This window comes from Lissotriton helveticus, chromosome 6 (genome assembly GCF_964261635.1).
Source record: "Lissotriton helveticus chromosome 6, aLisHel1.1, whole genome shotgun sequence".
Lineage (NCBI taxonomy): Eukaryota > Metazoa > Chordata > Amphibia > Caudata > Salamandridae > Lissotriton > Lissotriton helveticus.
This window is the reverse complement of record NC_136067.1, coordinates 1,152,850,439-1,152,870,488: the sequence shown is the minus strand read 5'-3', so window position 1 is coordinate 1,152,870,488 and position 20,050 is coordinate 1,152,850,439. Positions and strand designations below refer to the sequence as shown.

Here is a 20,050-nt window from a genome sequence, read left to right as displayed (position 1 = left end):
AATTTATCCTTTTCTGGTTCATTGGTGACTTGGAAGATGTGGCTGCATAGAAAAGAAAGAGGCTAAATAAAAACAAGAGGAGTGGTGGTGGACAGACTAAAGAAATTAGACCTGGAGAGGAAGAGAAACTGTTTCAGAGGAAGAAGTGATGGGCAAGGGCGTAGCCTAATGGACAAAAATCAGCCTGTGGCAATACCATACACCCTAAGTTGGACTGGACAATCAGAAGAGCGCAATTTCAGAAACCGATTGTTAAGGAATACAAGTGGAAAAACCCATGAGAAACACTGTTCCTAACTCAGTCTTGTCCCACTGTGAGCCAGTGCCTCCAGGGTAGACTTATCCAGATGATCGCTTTCAGTGAAGTACCCTCCCGGTTGGTGTATAAAGATGTCAAATAATGACAGGAATGCAGGAAGTTGACCCCGAATAACCCTTCTCCCCCCGATTATGATCCATATTTCGGGTAGGATCACACTGGTCATATTCCACTGTGAGAAACTACTCTGAGGTATTTGTCGAGTTTTAGTTCCGTCCTCCTCTTGGGAAAACTCAGAGTGAGGAAATAGTTAAACTTTTGTACGAAGAAAGGGGCTGGTCTTCCTTAGCCAATGGGTGGTTTCAATATGAACAATTATTAGGAGTCTTATACCAATTTTTCTGACTGCCCCTTTTCTGAGAAAACTCAGAGTGAGGAAAGAGTTAAACTTTTAAATAAAGAAAAGGGCAGGTTACCCACAGCCAATAAGAGGTTTCGCCTCTTCCGCGCCACGTCAGCACGCACAGGCTGCACGCAGACTGATGCGGAAGCGAGAGCCACCATAAAACTCGCCTTGACTGGAGACACGGCATTGCCATGATCCCGGAAGAGGCAAACCACAGGTAACCAGTCAGGCGGCTGACCTTGACTCAATGAGTACAATATGAGCAACAGCTTAGACGAACGTTTAAACTCCCAAGCCACACAGCAATTAATGCCCTTGTTCTTATATTTCCATGTTCACACGAACAGAGTGTGACAACAGGCACTGCCTCCCTGCTAGGATCTATGCTACGGAAAATCTTTGTAACACTAGTAGGTGTTTCCTAAAATGTCTTGTATTTATGAAATAGGATTTTTCACCAATGATTAATCACATGCGAACTTGATTTTTCCTGTTTAACAATCCGACTTTACTGAACACTGTTGTGCGCAAAATTGGTAAAAAGAAAAGTAAAAAATTAAAATAAACACATTACTTGAATATCCATCCACATATAGGATGTGCCCGTATTTTAGTAAAGACATATTGCATGTCAAACAAAGCAATCATAATACTCATGGTTGCTTAGATGAATATCACTGGGCTGGTGGTTCATGGATGGCGGATTTGGCACCACCCCCCACTAGCTTTTGTATGCTATTAATCCTTATATGTCTCCATTTCTCTTCCAGAATACATTTTAAAACTGATGGTGAAAATTCATAAGTTACGCATCTACTGCACTTATACACAGCGTGTGTTACAGCACATCTAGGCAAAATTCACCCCGAACCACTGGTCCTGAAGAAAGCCAATAAAATTGGAACAGATTGAAACATGTAGACCATTTCACTTTGACCACCTTCACTCTTTTAGGGGACGTGCAAGATCGTTTCCCTGCACTCACGTCCAATTAGTCTTTTTTAATCCTACCCCTCAATATATTGTATCATCGTGATACCATGTTAGACCTTTTAATATTTTAAGTCTTCAATTTTTAACTAAGGATGAATTTTGTATAATTGTTTTTAACTTGTATTTTTGGTCATTCTTAAATCATTGTAGCGATGTATTTTGTAGCTTTTATGACTCACTTTGTGATCTCGAATAAAGCTTATTTTGACTTGACTCCTACCCCACAAACTGCATAATAAATTAATCTGGTATTCTGGAGGTACTTTTCAACTTTCACATTCACGTTACTCACTTGTTTACAGCAAAACCAACCCGCTCCGCTGTAATCGGACGTCGAAGCACACCCAGGAGGCATTCATCCCCCTAGGTGGGAACCCTATGATGAAGCATGCCCCCAACTAGGTTGGTAGGTGAGGGTTCTTTCATAAACCTAATGCGTTTTCTGTAAGGGAGGTTCCGTGGATAACCTTAATTATTAGTCCAGTCAAGCTAAATCCGAGCCCGTTCTCGTTGTTTGTTGAGCAAGCATCAGGGAGATGAACGGGCCCTTCATTCTCTACTCTCACTCTCTCTTGTTGGATACCCCAAGTTAGTTGGACATGCAGGCTACAACCTTTATGCTTGTTCAGTGTGGAGGAGATATTTGGTGAAGATGTTGACAGTGCCTAGATTGTCATGCTCTTACAAGAAGGTGTTCACCACCTCTGCCATTGTTTCAAAAACTATTCCAACCACAGCTCCTTGCAACAGTAACCACCAGAGCGCATCTCTTAATGGGAAGTTTCACCATACAACTGGATGTTGATCATCCTTTCAAAAATCACATGCCAGAGTTCTCACAGAATTCAGTCACAGCCACCTGCTCATCATACTAAACCTAGGTAGCACCTCTTGCATCTGGAGCTTGAAGTCTGCATTCTGTTGGAGTTGCTTCAGTTGGTCGCCATGTTGAGGTGTATAGTCTAAAAAGGTACTACCCAAGACTTCTGTACTGACCAATGTAACATTTCCTAACCGAAATATTATTTGAGATATATTATATGAGAGATGTTATTTTTGAATCAGTGAGAGGGTCCAGGTTATGTGTTACAAACATTTTATAAGACATTTAGAATGTATTGAACAGAAGATCATGTTTGGTGGTCAGATAGTCGCAGAAGATGTAGGAAATGTCTGCGGTTGCTTTGCTGCTGCAAACAGTTGTTCTACCTTTGTCTGAAGCTAATGTAATTATATTTGTCTGGTTTCTGATTTGAATTTCTGCGGAAGGTGAGAATACTTTGAGTATTATGGGGCCATAACAGTAAAAATAATGTGTAGTCCTGCAGCAAATAGTTGTGAAAACATTGATTTTTTTACAGCATATTATTGGCTTTAAATCTGACACTGATCATCCACCAATTAGGATAGTGTCTAGCTCTGGGTTTGATAGGCATGTAGTCTTCTGGGATATTGTAACATTTTGGTCCTATTTAAGGTTGTGATTTAGCAGAGGACTTGGAATGTGGGTGACTTGCTATTTCCAGGCTGTACCTCTTATTGGTAGTGAACCTGTCATTCTCTGAGGGGCAGTCCAAGAGATGGTCTACCCCTGATAATATATGATTATGTCGGGTTTGTGGAATATCTCAAATTATCCTTTTTCAAAGTGTTGGTTTCCATCTGCTCTCCTGCATAATGAGCAATGTACCAAATGTTCTTATTATGTTAGAAGGCATAATTAGTTTTGGATATCTGGCAGCTTTAATGTAAAATTTGGAGAAAGGGTATAGTAATAAAGCATTACAGAAACATAATGAATTCCAGACTATATTTTGTCTGATCCATGTGGGAACAGAAGATGGACACATGGTGTTGAGTTTGCTAGAGGAGTACAACTTTGGGATATTAAATGGAAGAATGGCTGAAATATTTTCAGCAAGAGCCAAGAATTGGCTGGCAGGCAAACCCACGGATATGCGCTGCTGCTAAGTGAGTGGCTCCACCCCCTTCCTACAACTCAGCTCGGTCTCGTTGTAGTGTAGTTCCTGTATTCCCAATAGGCTCTGCGCATTGGAATAATATATCATATAGATTTGAAGTAGGACTGAGGTCAACTAGGTCTCTGTCGAATATACTAAACTTAATTGTGTGTGTGCCAGCTAACTCAGAGGTAACTAGAAAGTTTCTCGAATACACAAGAAGGGATTCGTTTCTGACAACCGCATAAACATGACAACTTTGTTTGCCCCAGTATTGGACTTTCATAGATTCCCATGCTTTGTATCATTCCCCCGTCATCGGAATGGGAGCCTCGGTAAATAAAAAATACCTTAGCAGTAGGTACAAAAGAGAAAAATAGGCCTAGGCCTCATCTCATTTTGTAGCCTATCCCCCTCTTTTTGTAAAAGAGACCAAAAAATTGCAGCAACCAATCAGAGTAGCCTCACCCCATAGAACCGTCCTGAGAGAGCCTCAGAGCCTCAGATTTTCTACCGCACGTTGTGCTAAGGGAGTCTCCACTGAGCTCTGCTCAGATTTCTCTTCAGCTTTGGATTTCTCTTCTTTTTCTGCTCTACAATGTCTGATAAGGAGAAGAAAGCTTTATTTAAAGCTTGTGCCACCTGTTCAAAGAAGAGGCTGTACATTGACGACAAGCATAAAGACTGTATATACTGCTTGTATCCAGATCACAAGGCCACAGATTGTAAGATCTGCAGAACCTTCCCTACCAAGACATTAAGAGACAGGGAAGGCCGCTTGTTAACCTGGTTACAGAAGATGAAGTCTCATCAGGAGGTTCTATCATCTGTCAGTGAGGATTCTTCTTCAGCTACGTCCTCCAGAAGATCCAGGGAAAGGGGTAGGTCCTCCCCTTCAATATCTTCTGAGCCCCCTGTTAAGGCCTCGCAAAAGACCTCTGATAGTTCTGAAAGGCTCAGTCCCAAACAATCTCCTCACCGAGGTGTAAAGGAGAGGCTGGGACAGACTACTGAGGTTCAGCCATCAAAGAAGGTTCAGAAAACTCCTTCTCTTGCTTCTCCACCATCTGAAAATGAGAAGATTTTCAAAAAACCAAGTACTGTCCCTCAGGAAGGAAAATCGGATAAGAAAAATCGTCCGTCGACGACGAAAACATCTGGTTCGTCAACGACAACATCCAAAATACACTTGGTCTCAGTTACAGCTCCGTCGACGGCAGCTTCAATGATATCTTCGTCGACATCTCAGGTACCTGTTTCCTTCTCGTCGGCGATGATGACACCGACGATGGCGTCGACGGTTGCAACGTCGACTAGGGCGACTACGTCGACGACGACAGCCTTGATGATACTGACGACGAGCTCGTCGACGATACCGTTGACGATCAGTCCACCGTTGACGACATCCATCTCTCCGTCGACGGTCCCGACGACGTTGTCGACGATTCAAAAAGTCCACATTTCTATAAAAAGACATCAGATCACTCCAGAGATGACATCCCCTCGCAGAGTGACACCCTTGCCTCCAACTTTACTTTTTGGGGAAGAATCAGATGATGAGGATGGCCCTTATGGGGATGCTTATAGCCCATCCCAACTGCGAGGGAAATGTCAAGACTCAGACTCTGGCGACTACTACACTGAAGAACGCCATTTTGTTCAACAAGAGAGGTCTCAACATCAACAAGACAAGGTAACGGATTTGCAAATAATGATACAGGACTACAAGAGAAGGTTTCCGTCTGAAACTTCGGACCAGCAAGCGCCGCCACCTGCTGCATCCATTCCTGTTACTCCTCCAATTACAGTGACGCCTCCCGTTTCTCGAGCTACGGAGCCGGAGCCAAGAGAGAGCCATCAGGAGGTTTTGCTGTTCATGACAATGATGACTCAACTGATGATGACCATCAGGTAGATCAAGTCCCAGACCCGGATAGAGAATGGGAAGAGTATGTTATTCCAGATCCGGCCTCACCATGGCCGGATCCCGTTGACTCTCCTCCAGCAGATATTGGAGGTGTCCATAACCTTATGGAGAGAGCGTCAAAAAGATTTGGGCTTCCTATTACAACAGTACAGTCAGAGTGCTTCCTTTATGATTTCAAGGAACCATACAAAAAGTCCATCCGTTCAATACCGATCATCAAGCATGTGTGGTCTGAAGGTACTAAGGTGATGCAGAATCCAGCTACAGTCATCCCTGTTCGTCCACGACTGGAGAAAAAGTATAAAGCTCCAGTAAACAGTCCCGCTTGCCTGACTGCTCAACCGAAGCCGGACTCCGTTATTTCCCAGACAGCGCAAAGGAAGTCCAAAAATCCGTCTGCGCCCCTTACGACACCACCAGACAAAGAGGGAAGACGCCTGGACAATGTGGGTAAACGGTTCTCCTCAATGTCTAGTCTTCTAGTTCGAGCTGCTAATGCTGTCGCAATCCTGGGTAGATATGATCGCCAAATGTGGTGTGATTTATTCCCGTTTGTTGACCAACTTCCGGATGGTGCCAAGGTAGAAGCCAGGAAGATACTGGAGGAGGGAGAACGGGCTTCTTCAGAAGTGATAGATTGTGCTATGGACATAGCAACCACCGCTTTTCGAGCTCTAGCGGGATCAGCAGTTTTAAGACGTCTGGGCTGGCTTCGGGCAACCTGGTTTCGCCAGGAGGTTCAGAATAAGATCTTGGAGTTACCTTATGATGGAGATATGCTTTTTGGAAAGCATATAGATGATGCCCTTCAAGACATCAAGAGGGACACGGACACGGCAAGGTCCTTGGGGACATTGCATTACCACAAGGTTCTTTTCAGGGGTGCGAAAGGGACAGGTTTTTCATCATATAGAGGTGGCAACCAACAACGCTTCTCTTCTTATTCTCAATCCTCTAAGTCGTATAAACCCCGATACTCGCAGCGCCAAGGTCAATCGGCTTCTTTCTCTCGTCAGCCATCAAGAGGACGACCGGGACGTCAGGGAGAGATGCTCCTAAACGACAATAATGACTTCACTGCTTTGTCTACTGTTCCTCCCCCTCCAGTAACATCAGTGGGGGGCAGGATATCCGAATACCTCCACAACTGGGAAAATTATTACATCGGATCGGTGGGTCCTCAACATCATACAATTTGGCCACACACTAGAGTTTCAAGATTCTCCACCATCCAGAGCTCCTCGCGCCACGAAATCAAAACATCTGAATCTTCTGCGACTCGAATCTCAACAGCTTCTCATCAAAGGAGCAATATAATCGGTTCCTCAGTTCCAACGAGGAAAAGGGTTCTATTCCAGGTTTTTCCTGGTTCGCAAGACGGAGGAAAAGTGGCGCCCAATTCTAGACCTGAGTGAGCTCAACACCTATTTCATAAAACTCTCGTTTCGGATGGTTTCTCTCCAGGATATATTGCGTCTCCTAAATCCTGGCAACTCTAGATCTGGAGGACGCATATTTTCATGTTCTCATTCACCCGGCCCACAGGAGGTATCTTCGTTTCACAGTAGCCAAGAGCCACTTTCAGTTCAGGGTCCTGCTTTTCGGACTAAGATCCGCACCCCGGATATTTACAAAGGTATTGGCACCAGTTGCAGCTTTTCTCAGGAGGCAGTCTTTACAGGTGTTTCCCTACCTGGACGACTGGCTGATAAAGGCTCCATCCTCTCAATCAGCCTCAAAAGCAGTCGAGGATTGCATTCAACTTTTCGGTCACTTGGGTCTAGGTCTAAACAGAAGCAAGTCTGTCCTTCTTCCATCCAGGTCAGCAAGGTTTCTGGGTGCCATTCTAGATACAACTCATTGCAAGGCCTTCCCTTCAGAGGAGAGACAGAACAGACTGATTCTTTCTGCCAACTGATTTCAAAGGAAACAAACTCTTTCAGTCCGTCAATACAAATCCCTTCTAGGATCGATGTCATCTTGCATTGCCTTAATTCCGCACTGCAGGCTTCACATGCGTACCCTGCAAGAGCAACTAGATTTGCAATGGCGTCAAACAGAGGGATGTCTCGATGACAGGATAAAGATCACTCTGGTCATGAAAAAGGCAGTCAGGTGGTGGACTACGAAAAGCAATATCGAGAAAGGTCTCTTTCATGGTTCCTCCTTCTCCATTAGTTCTGACCACGGACGCCTCTCTAGAAGGCTGGGTGGTGGTATTACAGGATCTTCAAGTGAGCAATCACTGGTCTCCAGAGCTTCGCACATCTCATATCAACCTACTGGAGCTTCGAGCAATTCGTCTGGCTTTACAAGCCTTTCTTCCAAGAATTCGGAATTCTACAGTCCTGGTTCGTACAGACAACACAAGGGCATGCATTATGTGAACAAGCAGGGTGGAACAAAATCCAAACTTCTTTCAATGGAAGCACAGGAAATCTGGGAATGGGTTATTCGTCACCAGATATCTCTCTCAGCGGAACATCTTCCAGGTTTCCTCAATACAGAGGCGGATTCATTGAGCCGCCTAAGGTTTGTTTCCCACGAATGGGAATTGGATCAGAGAACTCTCAAAAGAATATTCTCTCCTTGGGGCACTCCTCTTATAGAGCTGTTCGCGACTCCAGAAAACAGGAAATGCCAATTCTAGGCAAACAGGTATCCCCATCGGGGGTCATTGGGGAATGCCCTTTCGATAGCCTGGTCAGGCGCATTTCTTTACGCCTTTCCACCAATTCCCCTGATACCAAGGATACTGAGGAAACTCAAGATGGAACCCTGCACCATGATTTTAATAGCCCCAGCTTGCCCCCCCCCCCCAATTTTGGTTCACAGAGCTCCTCCTTCTGTCCCAGGATCAACAGATTCTCCTACATCCCATTCCTACCCTGCTGACGATGTCCCTGGGCCAAGTAATGCATCCGGACCCGAGTTCTCTGCAATTGACAGCTTGCCTCCTGAGCACTGGGAGTTCGGGGCTTTAAATATCCCTCAAGATTACAAGGACATTTTAGCTCAAGCTTGGGCCCCTAGTACAAACAGGACCTATCGCGCAAAATGGAAGCGGTTTTGCTCATGGTGCCAGAAGGAAAATCTGCATCCATTTACTTCGGCTCCTCATAAGATCTTACATATTGTCTTTGGCTAGGTCAGGTCTTCAACATTCTTCCATTAAGGTGCATCTGGCAGCGATCTCTAGGTTCAGACGAACAACCTCTGGCCCTTCTCTTTGGTCTGCGAGAGTCATCAAACAATTCCTGAAGGGTCTATTCAGGGTTTTCCCTCCGGTTAGACCTCCTCCTCTGGTATGGCAACTCAACCTGGTCCTTGCCCACCTCATGAGGGCCCATTTTGAACCTATACATAAAGCAGACATGAAGTTTTTGTCATGGAAGATTGCTTTTCTTCTAGCGATAACGTCAGCTAGGAGGGTTGGAGAACTTCAAGCACTCACAATTGTTGAACCTTTCTTACAGTTCAAGAAGGACTCTTTGATCTTAAGGACAAATCCAAAATGTATCCCAAAAATCCCTTCGGATTTTCACCTAAATGAGCCTATAGTTCTAAAGTCTTTCTTTCCTCGTCCTTCATCTCTGGCGGAAAGATCTCTCCACACTTTGGATGTCCAAAGATGCCTGAAATTTTATCTCCAATGTACGAAAGATTTCAGGAAGACTTCGCAACTTTTTGTCGCTTTTAGCGCTCCAAGGAAAGGCTTGCCCCTGTTGAAGCAGGGGATATCACGTTGGATTGCCAGCACAATTCTTTTCTGTCATCAAGCAGCAGGGAAGCTGCTGAGGGGACGGATCAAGGCTCATTCTACGAGATCAGTGTCATCATCTATGGCTCTGTTCTCTGGTGTCCCTATCAAGGACATTTGTAGGGCAGCTACATGGAGCAGTGCCCATTCATTCACGAAACACTACTGTTTGGACTCTTCCACAAGGGGTGAGACAGCAGTCGGACAAGCAGTCCTGAGGAATCTATTCCAGTGAGCGGTGAGCTTTCCCTTCTATCCCACCTTCCTTTATAGCACATTTTGTATCTGATAATATTGCTTATCTATTGTTACAAAGTGTTTTGGCTATCTATGATAATGCTTTTACTGTGATGTGCTGATATGCATGTAACAAAATGTTAATTTCTTCCTTACTACTAGCTACTCTGATACAAAGCATGGGAATCTATGAAAGTCCAATACTGGGGCAAGAAAACAAGTTACTTTCCTGTAACTTTGGTTCCCCAGTATTGGTACTTTCATAGATTCCCATGCGCCCACCCACCTCCCCTGGGAAAGCTCAGCCTTCAGCAGATGTGATTACTATTACACAACGGCTACGAAAATCTGAGGCTCTGAGGCTCTCTCAGGAGGGTTCTATGGGGTGAGGCTACTCTGATTGGTTGCTGCAATTATTTGGTCTCTTTTACAAAAAGAGGGGGATAGGCTACAAAACGAGATGAGGCCTAGGCCTATTTTTCTCTTTTGTACCTACTGCTATGGTACTTTTTATTTACCGAGGCTCCCATTCCGACGACGGGGGAATGATACAAAGCATGGGAATCTATGAAAGTACCAATACTGGGGAACCAAAGTTACAGGTAAGTAACTTGTTTTCTTCCCAAGAATTAGAATATATCTCTGAGTCGCGGAAACAATAGATAAGTATTCCACTCAGTCAATCGTGCATGCTTCGTTTCTACAGAGTTGCAGAGAATTAGAGAGACGAGCGATTTCAATAAAAGGGTTTATTGAACAGTCTTCTTTCTCATGCAAGAGAAGTAAAATGCTACAATCGCTATGCAGACTGCAAAGTATAATGCGTACAGCAAGAATAGTATTATAAAATAATACTGTAAGAGCATTGTATGGTTTCTAAGCCATATAAAAATACATACATAAATACACAGACTAAAATACTCAACTGGTGCTTCTAAAATACGCCTACCCCAATGTACCTAACCTAAGTCTAGTACGCGGGAAGAAGTAAGTATTGTGTAGCATAGGTTTTCGTTTTCTTTGCCAAGAATCTACCAACGGTTTCTCTAGGTTCTAATCAGCTCCATACCTTAGTTAGAATGAAGGATGTCTGGTATCTCTGACTTGGGACTCGATTTCCTAACACCTCGCAAGGGGAGCCGGAAACACTGGAGATGGATTCTCGGCAGGAGAAGGGCAGCTTCCTGATCAGTGCGTCAGCTGGAGAGTCAGCTTCCTTCGGCACTTGCTGTAGCGAGCTGCGTCGGGCAAGTAGGTCTGCAGACTGCTCCGAGCCACCATAGTTTGCCATAGCAAGTGAAGGTATATTTATACCTTGAAGGTGTTTAGGAATGCCATAGATTGACGTAGGGTCGGGCATATGAACGTCATAATGAACCCCTGGGAATAGTTGTTCATTGTAAAGTAACTGAGTTCTTGGAGAAATCAATATTCAAGCAAGGGGAAGTTCCCTAACTGCTTAAGACAATTTTCCAAGAAATCGTTGTGACGTTTGGTACAGTTGGAAGTAGCCATGCCTATATTTGGGTAGCATGGGCTATGCCTAAAGAAGGGCTTGATTTCTTATGCCTATATAAGGGCAATGTGAATTGTACCTATATGAGGGCATGAATCAGGAAAATTCACTGGGAGCCTAAAACGCCACACAACATCGTCCCTTCTGGGTAAAACCTGGAATGACGCCCTTGCATTGGTCGCGGCTGTTCCGGGACTCACGAGGAGGACAGCTGCTATTGTCTTTCCGGAGTCTGGAAATCGCTGAGGAGGATGCTGGCAGTCAGCAAGTTATAGCGCTTGATGAGCAGCATTGATTTTGGTTGCCTCTTGCTACTTTTGGGGGAGTTGTCAAGTTATAGCACTTGAGGGGCAATACTGATTTTGGCTGCCTCTCACTTCTTTGGGCGACAACAGCCCCAGCGCGCCTCTGTTGAGTGGAGTCCTCCGTGCCTGCTGGCTGCGTAGAATCACCTGGTACCCATTGCTATCTCTCTTGGTGGGTAGGCTGAGTTGAGGAAGTCGGATGGCCAATCTCCATCCTGACTGGAGCTATTACTACTAAGGACGGCAGTAAGCACCTTGAAGGTGTTTTTTTTCCTCTGTTTGTGGGCTTCTAACCAAGGATTTCCAGGCATTGAGAGGCAACCACGTTTCACACAATGGTTAGCCACTCTAAGAGTGTTATGGTTAGAAGGGAGCCCTGGTAGCGGGTCGCTCTTTAGGCCCCTCCCATTTAAAATCTGCTCAAGTCTGACCTAAAGGATTAAGAGTTCTTTTGTTTACTGTGATGGGAAAACATCTCAATCTTTCAAATCTTATGATGAATGTGGACAGTGCCTCTGGCTTAAACACAAAGTCATGTACCTCTCAAATGAAGATGACATTGGCAGCAGTAAAGTCAGAGCACAGTACAAAATCACGCCGTGTGTCAGTAGCAGTAACTAGCCCTTTAAGCTCAGAGGAAGATTTGTTGGATCAGGGACATGCGGCTGGGAGTACCAAGTCGGTTGTGTCGAATATCTTGCAGGACCTGGCACAAGATGAACTATCCATTTCATCCAATGGGGATAGGAGTACTGGGTAAGACAAAGAGGTGGCAATAAAAGGAGCACCTACAAAGGAGGGAGGAAAAAAAAGAGGTCTCTTCCTCTGAGGCACGAATTAAAGATTCCATAGCCTCAACTCATGGAAAGGTGAAATAATATTCACTTTTTTCTAAATCCAAAATGCCAATAGCTATGTTTCTGGGACCTTACACCAATGAGCAATATGGTAAATCTTCAAATTTGAGGTTGGTTGCTCCCTCCATAGAACGTGCCCCTCTAAAAAAATAAACTAGTACTCAGTCATCCCTTTCTCAACATGATACTCCTACAGTCTTGCAGCTGTGTCCCAGCCCCCTATAATAGATGCAATGAGGGCGGAGACCTCACAAGAGCAATCTCAGGCCATTACAGAAAGAAACTCTAAGACACTTTTTCCAAATCAGGTGCAGAGCAATGAGCAGACCGCGCAATGGGATGTAAAAACTATGCTCAACCTTATATTAGAGGAAATGAGAGATCTAAAAGCATCCCTAGCAACTGAGATTGCATCCCTACATCATCACCTGATGAAAATCGAGGAAGCAGTTGCAAGCTTTCTGGTTAGTATGCTTGAGGCAGAGTACAGGATGTTGCAGCTTGAGGATCAGATGACTATACTGCAGCAGCCAGTGGATTTAGTGAGGAATGATAAATGGCTACTGGGAAAAAAGATTGATGAACTGGAAAACCATTCACGACTCAGCAACCTACCGCTGGTAGGAGTGCCAGATGGCTGCGAAGGGGCTCAAATTTTGTAATGGGTCAAGACTTCCATCAAGAAGAACGTCGTACCGGAAATTTCAGGGGATCTGACAATTACGAGAGAGCACAGGGTACCAGTGCATCCATTTTCAAATTCAAATTTGCTAAGGACAATTTTGGTTAGCTTGGCAGACTATCATATTATTAGAGAACAGTTACTCTCTAGAGCCATACAAACAAAACAATTTTCCACCAATGAAGTACTCTGGTGTCAAAGGTTCTCAGATATGTCAGCAGCACGGCGTTGAAAGGCGTTTGTGAAGCTCCTTCATCTATTTAAGGCCCAGGGCGCGCAGGCAGCAATAGCACAATAGTCCAAACTCCGGGTGCTAGTGAAGGGGAAATTCCACATGTTTACAAACTTAGAAGAAGCACAAGAAATGTTGCAAGAAATTTCTACCTAGAGGGTTTAAAATAGGGAGAGATGTCTTATGATTAATGACGGTAGTAGATGGTGGTGGTGGGTGGTTCACTCAGGGTGCTTCAACATAGCACCCAGCAGGGGCGTCTATTCAGGGCCCCTTCCCAGCGAGGCTAGAGAAGGATATGGTTGGCTGTTCCCCTCCTTCTAGGGGTGGAGAGCAAGTTCTGGGAGGATGTTGATGTTGGGGAGCACGGGTACGAGAAAAGAGCAGAACCATACATGGGAAAGAAATGTCGGGGAGATAAAAAGCTTTTGTTTTGTTGGCCTCTATGTATGAAAAGGCCATTGCTGTTTGGAAATGGTGGTTGAAGTACGAATAATATCGATCAATGTCAATGAGCTATCCAATAAGCAAACCTATGGGACCATACTTAGATGGCTTGCCTCTTTCTCAACCCCAATTTTGTTTTTGCACAAAACTAATTTAAAGTCGAATTTCCCAAAGTTGTTTAATCCTAATTGCTATACAAGGGCATATTTCGCTTCTGCTGGGTTGGCCATGAGGGGTGTCGAATTTATTTTGGACGAGGGCCAGACAGAAACATTATTCAGGTCCGAGGGACCCTGAAAGCAGGTGGATCTGGGTTACTGTTGGAGTGAAGGGTTATGTATGTAATCTTGTGATTCCTACGCCCCGATATTTGACTAAATCAATTAAATTCAAAGATTTGATGAGATGAGCAGTGGGTCCAATAATAGTAGGGGGGATTTCAACTATATTCAGGATCTAGCTAGGGACACCCCAAATAAAACTAAAAAACAGTTGAAGCATCAGAAATTCGTAAAGTTATAGCCTCAATGCCATCTGGAAAGGCCTGGAGGAATGATGGTCTTCCAATAGAGTTTTATAAAGTGTTTCAGGAAGAATGAATAACCTTTCTAGTCCAGCTCTTTAATGCGATGAAAAATGGCATAGAAGTTGCACCAACATTTAAGAACTCGATTTTTGTTAGTTTTGTTAAAAAGTAGGAAGAATCTCTGTGACGTCAACTCAGATAGACCTATTAGTTAATTAAATTCTGATTATAAAATCTTAATAAAAGTCTGGCCTATCGAATCACGCCTGTCGCCAATAAGGTCAGACTGGCTTCCTGCCAAGAAGATAAATGTCTTTCAATTCAACCTTTTTAGTACATGTAATTAATTTTTTTAACAGCAATCAGATACCCGCACTTACAATAATAGTAGAAGCTGATAAAACATTTGACCTTGTCAATTCGGATACTCCTTTTTTTTTTTTTTGCTCTTCAGAGGGTAGGATTTCCTAGCTTAATTATTAATATGTTATATATATCAGGGCGCGCAGGCATCGATTTCTTTTTTTATTCTAGCATACCTGAAACTATAGATATAAATCGGGGAACTCATTAGGGCTGTCTCTTATCGCCCATACTTTTTACATTTTTCATTGAACCACTGGCAGCCACTATAAGGGCAAATCTGGGAATTGAAGCACCAATAGAAGACATACTCAAACTGTTTGCAGACGGTATAATTTTATATCTTATGCCTGAAGAACAAAACATAAGAATGATTTTGGCAGAGTTTGAGCAGTTTTAATCTATTGGAGTGGTACAAAATAAATCATAATAAAACTGAAATACTGATGTTGAACACTCCATGTCAACCTCTCCCTGGTAGCTTTCAACGCCCTGCGGTTTCGAATAATCTGATTTGATATCTGGGGATTTACGTAACTAATTCTTACATCTGAGAGAAAAAGTTAGTTAAAGATTCCTTACCTTAGAATTACCCTGAGGCGTCAGACTGGATCCGGAAAGTTTTTAGTCAGCAGTACCTCTGCGCGTCGTAAGGTGGCTGTTACAAATGGGGTAGTGTGGTGCAGAGCGGGCGGGCCAAACTCCAGAGGACATGTGCAAAGCATTCACGCAGTAGACACAGGCGACACACAAGGCACACCACAAAAAGAGACCACACCATGTTGGGTAAGAATAACGTTTGTATTGTCAAACATATGATAGTAATCACAGTAGTCTCTATACTACGCCAACTGGCGCCAAGGCAATATTTACAAGGGATTATATACGGGGCAGGCCAATCGGGCCGCTGCCAGAACCATCACTAGATACCAAGAATAGGGTAAAGAATAAATGCAAAGTCCATCCGGGTAAACCATTGTAATCAGTCCGTACCTTCGGATAGAATATTGAACTTAGCACAAGAGTGGGCATAAACATGTAAACATTACGCATACCCCCCTTCGCATCACAATAGGCCTGGACACAGTCGGCATAGACCTGAAAAGAAAAAACACAGGCTTCCAGGCCAGGTGGCCTCACCGTAGGCATAAAACAGATCTGGGTAGGAGGCATGAGCTTGGGAGGAGAACGTCAGGTCAGCCTATAATCACATTATGAGCATGAAGGCACACATCACTTTGGTGTGAGGCATAAACTTAGACCAACATATCTTGAAATTGGGCATAGAACGGAACATCACGGTCTGGTATCAGGTACCAACACATTTGCCTCAAGCCTGAAATGGAAACGTCATGGCATCACAATAGGATACACACATTAGGCATTGATGCAGTCTGGCATAACCCTGAGCCTAAAACTCGTTTTGTATAACCATAAACTGGGGCATAGTCACATGAGCAACACATTAGCAATCAGTGCCCGCATTGAGGAAGGCATTAGCATAACCACATTAGAACATGTATAAGATAGCAGGAATTACTGGTACATAGAGCCTGATCAACACCTTTGGCATGTCATGGGGCATCAATAACCTTTTACAGAAACCTGTGGGCATAGGCCCAGGAGGCACTGGCCCCTCTGAACCTTCCTGAGCCCCTCGTTGGTGGCCCGTCAACCAATGTGCGCCACTTGGCAGCTGCCCGCTCATTCCCGTGGTGCAGCTGGGGAAACTTAGGGCCAACAAAGTACTGGTCTCATTTAAGAAATGCCGCCCCCACAACTATTGCCCCACACGTGGCAACTGCGGTCCACTGTCCGGCGAGGCAACTATGCAGCCGAATCAGAGCTGATAAAGTTGGAGCCCCTCTCCTGGGGCTCTCACTTAACCCAAAATGTCACCCCCACACATGGCAGCGGCCCGCTACTGCGCCGCCACTGTGGAAGGGGCCCAACACTTGCACTGCTGGGTCTCCCGGGGCCTTAGGCACCGACAATGTGCCTCGGCCGGCCACTTGACACACTCCAGTGCAGCCCCACTAACCAGGATCCCTCACGCGGGGCTCTCCCTCCATCGGCTTCCCCGGTCTCCAGGCTCCTCGATGCGGGGTAGGCTCCCGCCGGCAGGTCCGCTTCTTCTGGGTGCCAGAGGGCGGGGTGGCATCCGCCTGACGGTGGATGGGCCGGTGTCTTCCTTGCCAGTGCGGGGCTTCCACCGCTGACGGGAGCCCCGCTCGGCCATGTTACTCCTTCCTGCCTCTGCCCCGCCCACGCCATGCAGCCTGAAGGCCTTCCGGGTCACCGCGGGCAGAGCGGCTGCCTCCGTTAATCCCTGGGCCGCGTCGGTGATTTTGCAGACTTCAGATCTTGGTGGTGCAATGCCGGGTAGGCACTCGCGACAGGCAGCAAAAAGCGGGGTAGGCTCCTGCCTAATTCAGATAAACAAAAGTGCGCAATAACGAAGGGTGGGCACCCGCGAGGGCTGCGAAAATGCGGCAATCAAGCGGGGTGGCACCCGCTTAGTGTTAACTGGAGACCAAAGCAGCAATAGCGCGGGGTGGGCTCCTGGGCTAAAAAACAGCACAAATGCGGCAAAGTAGCGCTTGGGGGACAGCGCTTTACCTTGTGGTTCCGCAACAGCACTCGCAGGGCCACAGCGCGTCGCAGTCCCAGCGCTGGGGAGAGATTTCGGCTGTTAAGCACCCAGGGCTCCTCTCTCCTTACTGGTCATTTGCATCAAGCGCTCTGGCAATACAGCGCTAGACTGTAGGCAGGGAGGTACGGGCAATCCACATGTGGTGCTCATGAGGCGCTAGGTCCCACCAGCTGCCTCAGGGAAAAGAGCTAGTGCTCCTCACCTTGTGGTAGTCCAGGCCACTCCACTATATAGCGCTTTTATTCTGGTCATCAAGCGAATAGTCCTACCAGGTGCTAGGGTGCAGGCAGGGCACAGGTGTAGCACTCACGAGGCGCTAGGGCGGGAGAGCAGGCAGGCAGTACTGGGCCAGGTCCGCAGTCAGTGGGTACTCATCAGCGCAAGACAGCAGCTACTAGGAACCATCATCCCCTGTAACGTGGCACTCCTCCTGGTACAGCAGCCTGTACTCCAGCAGTGGGCTCTCGCTGGCCCTGTGGACAGTGGAGGGGTACAGATGGGCTCAGGGGCCAGCACACAGGCCCATGCGGCGGTATCCCCTGGCAGCAGGTCCCCTCACATTTACGTCCACGCTGTGACTGAGCACATGGTGGCACAGCCCCCCTACTTATACGCCCCTCACCCCACCTACCAGACAGTGCCAGAAGCTTCTAGAAGCGTCTGGGGAAACTGGTTCTAACTGGCTCAGGGGGAGGAGTAGAGCACCCTGGGTGCCCGGCTTTCCCTCCAAAAGCTGTGATGACTGGGAACCAAACAACTAGACTGCTAACCCACCACAGTCAAATGGCACCACACACAGCCATGGCATCCATTTTAAAAGCGACATTTCACCAGGGTGCATTCTTATGGGGGAATTATAGGTGCGTACACCATGGCATCACATTTAACTAGTCATCTCACACCACACATGCCCTATACATTTCTCTACCATGGGGGAGACATCCTCAAACAGGGGGGTGAAAAGCGAAAAATTTCAGGGGAAAAGGGCCTAGTTCAACAGTGGCATTGGTCGGCTTAGCGCCCATCGTTGGCATCGTGGTTGCCGGGATGACTTCACGGTAGCAACTTACAGCCAGATTCATGAAGCTAAATTGCAATCGCAATAGTTGCGAATTAGCTATTGCGATCGCAATTTACAGAAAAGCAATTCATCATGACAAAAACACAGATTTTGCGAAATCGCAAAAAAAATTAGCAAAATCGCAAAAAAATTCGCAGAATCTAGGAGGAAGCCCTATAGCGAATCGGTATTAGCGAGCAAGCATGGATTCTGCGAATTTCATTGCGATTTCGCTAAATAATCGCAAACACTATTCATGAAAACTCGCAATTAGCGAAATAGCTGAAAATCGGTATTTGCGAGGCGCAAATTAAGGAGAACCCAAAGCAGGTGGTAACCATTATTGAAAAGAAAAAAAAAAGAAAAAATGATAAACAAGCCACAGGTGCAGTCCTAAACAAATACACTTAAGGAAACACAGTAGTAGCATGAGGACTCTCACAGTGCCAGGACTCTACATGGTGGTAAGGCGGCGCGGCGCAGGCTCCAGGCTGCAGCACAGAACAGACGCAGGATCCAGGAGCGAATATTCCGCCTGCGGGTCACCCTGCTGGGCCAAACAGTGGAGCAAATTTACTCTAAGTACCGCCTGAATGGGCCAATGATCCTAAAGGTGATCCGGGACCTAGACCCCCTGATGCAGCACCCAACAAGGAGGACCTATGCCGTGCCCACCCATGTGCAGGTCTTGTGCTGCCTGCACCTACTGGCCTCCGAAAGCTTCCAGGGGATAGTCGCTGTTGCAGGGGGGATATCCCAGAGCACCATGTCCCGCTCCCTAAAGAGTTTCCTGGAGGCAATGCTGACCCGGCTACAACACTACATCTCATTCCCGACAACCCAACAGGACTTGAATGAGACCAAGCTCCATTTCTACAATGTGGCGCAATTCCCACATGTAATCGGATGCATTGACTGCACCCACATCCACATCTGCCCACCAGCACAAACGGAATACATGTACAGCAACCGCAAGTTCTACCACTCCCTCAATATCCAGATGGTGTGCAATGCAAAGACTTACATCACGGACATAGTGGCACAATACCCGGGGAGCACACATGACTCCTTCATACTCCGGCACAGCGGCATTCACACATGACTGGCCAGGGGAGACACCTACCAGGTAAGTACACATGCCCCCTTATAGTACACAGTGATCATGTAGCTGCGCAGAACATGCACTCACCCTCTGCTCGTTTCATTCAGGTGACCGCGCCTACGGTCTCCGTGAGTACCTCCTCACCCCTTACCTCACCCCTGCAACACCACAGCAACGGCGTTACAATGCAGCACACATCCGCACCAGGAATTGCATTGAGAGAACATTTGGGCTTTTGAAGAGCCGCTTCCGCATACTGCATAAGACTGGTGGGGCCCTCAAATACGAGCCTGAGGTCTGCTGCTGCATCGTGGCTGTGTGTGCAATACTCCACAACATTGCTACTAAGCGCAGAATACCTGTAGAGATATCTGTCAGTGAGTCGGAAGGGGACAACCGCCCACCTGCACATGCGCCTCATGCACGTGGGGAAAATCCAGCTGAAGGACACAGACGCCGCAACCAAATCACAATTAACTGTTTCTAGTGCACCCACTCCCCTCACCCAACAATTCACTCATGCATGACAATAGAAATAATGACATGAGTCTGATGTACTGTTATTGAATAAATATTAATGTTGTTTTCACAATAATATTGCATTATTATCAAAAAATACATTTGAGGTGTATTGAGTCATACATCTCCTGAGTTGTTAGAGGGCATGCTTTTCTCATCAGCATGTCCCTGCATGATGAGCAAAAATGTCAATGGCGCCTCCGGCCCGAGGCTCCGATTTGCCTCTCCACCTCTTCCTCAGGATT

General features: G+C 46.0%; 1 protein-coding gene across 2 annotated transcripts in view; it reads left to right on the top strand.

Moving 5' to 3' along the window:
- Positions 1-20,050, top strand: part of LYST (lysosomal trafficking regulator) — a 3,192,287-nt gene that overhangs the window by 1,195,044 nt on the left and 1,977,193 nt on the right. The window lies entirely within an intron of this gene.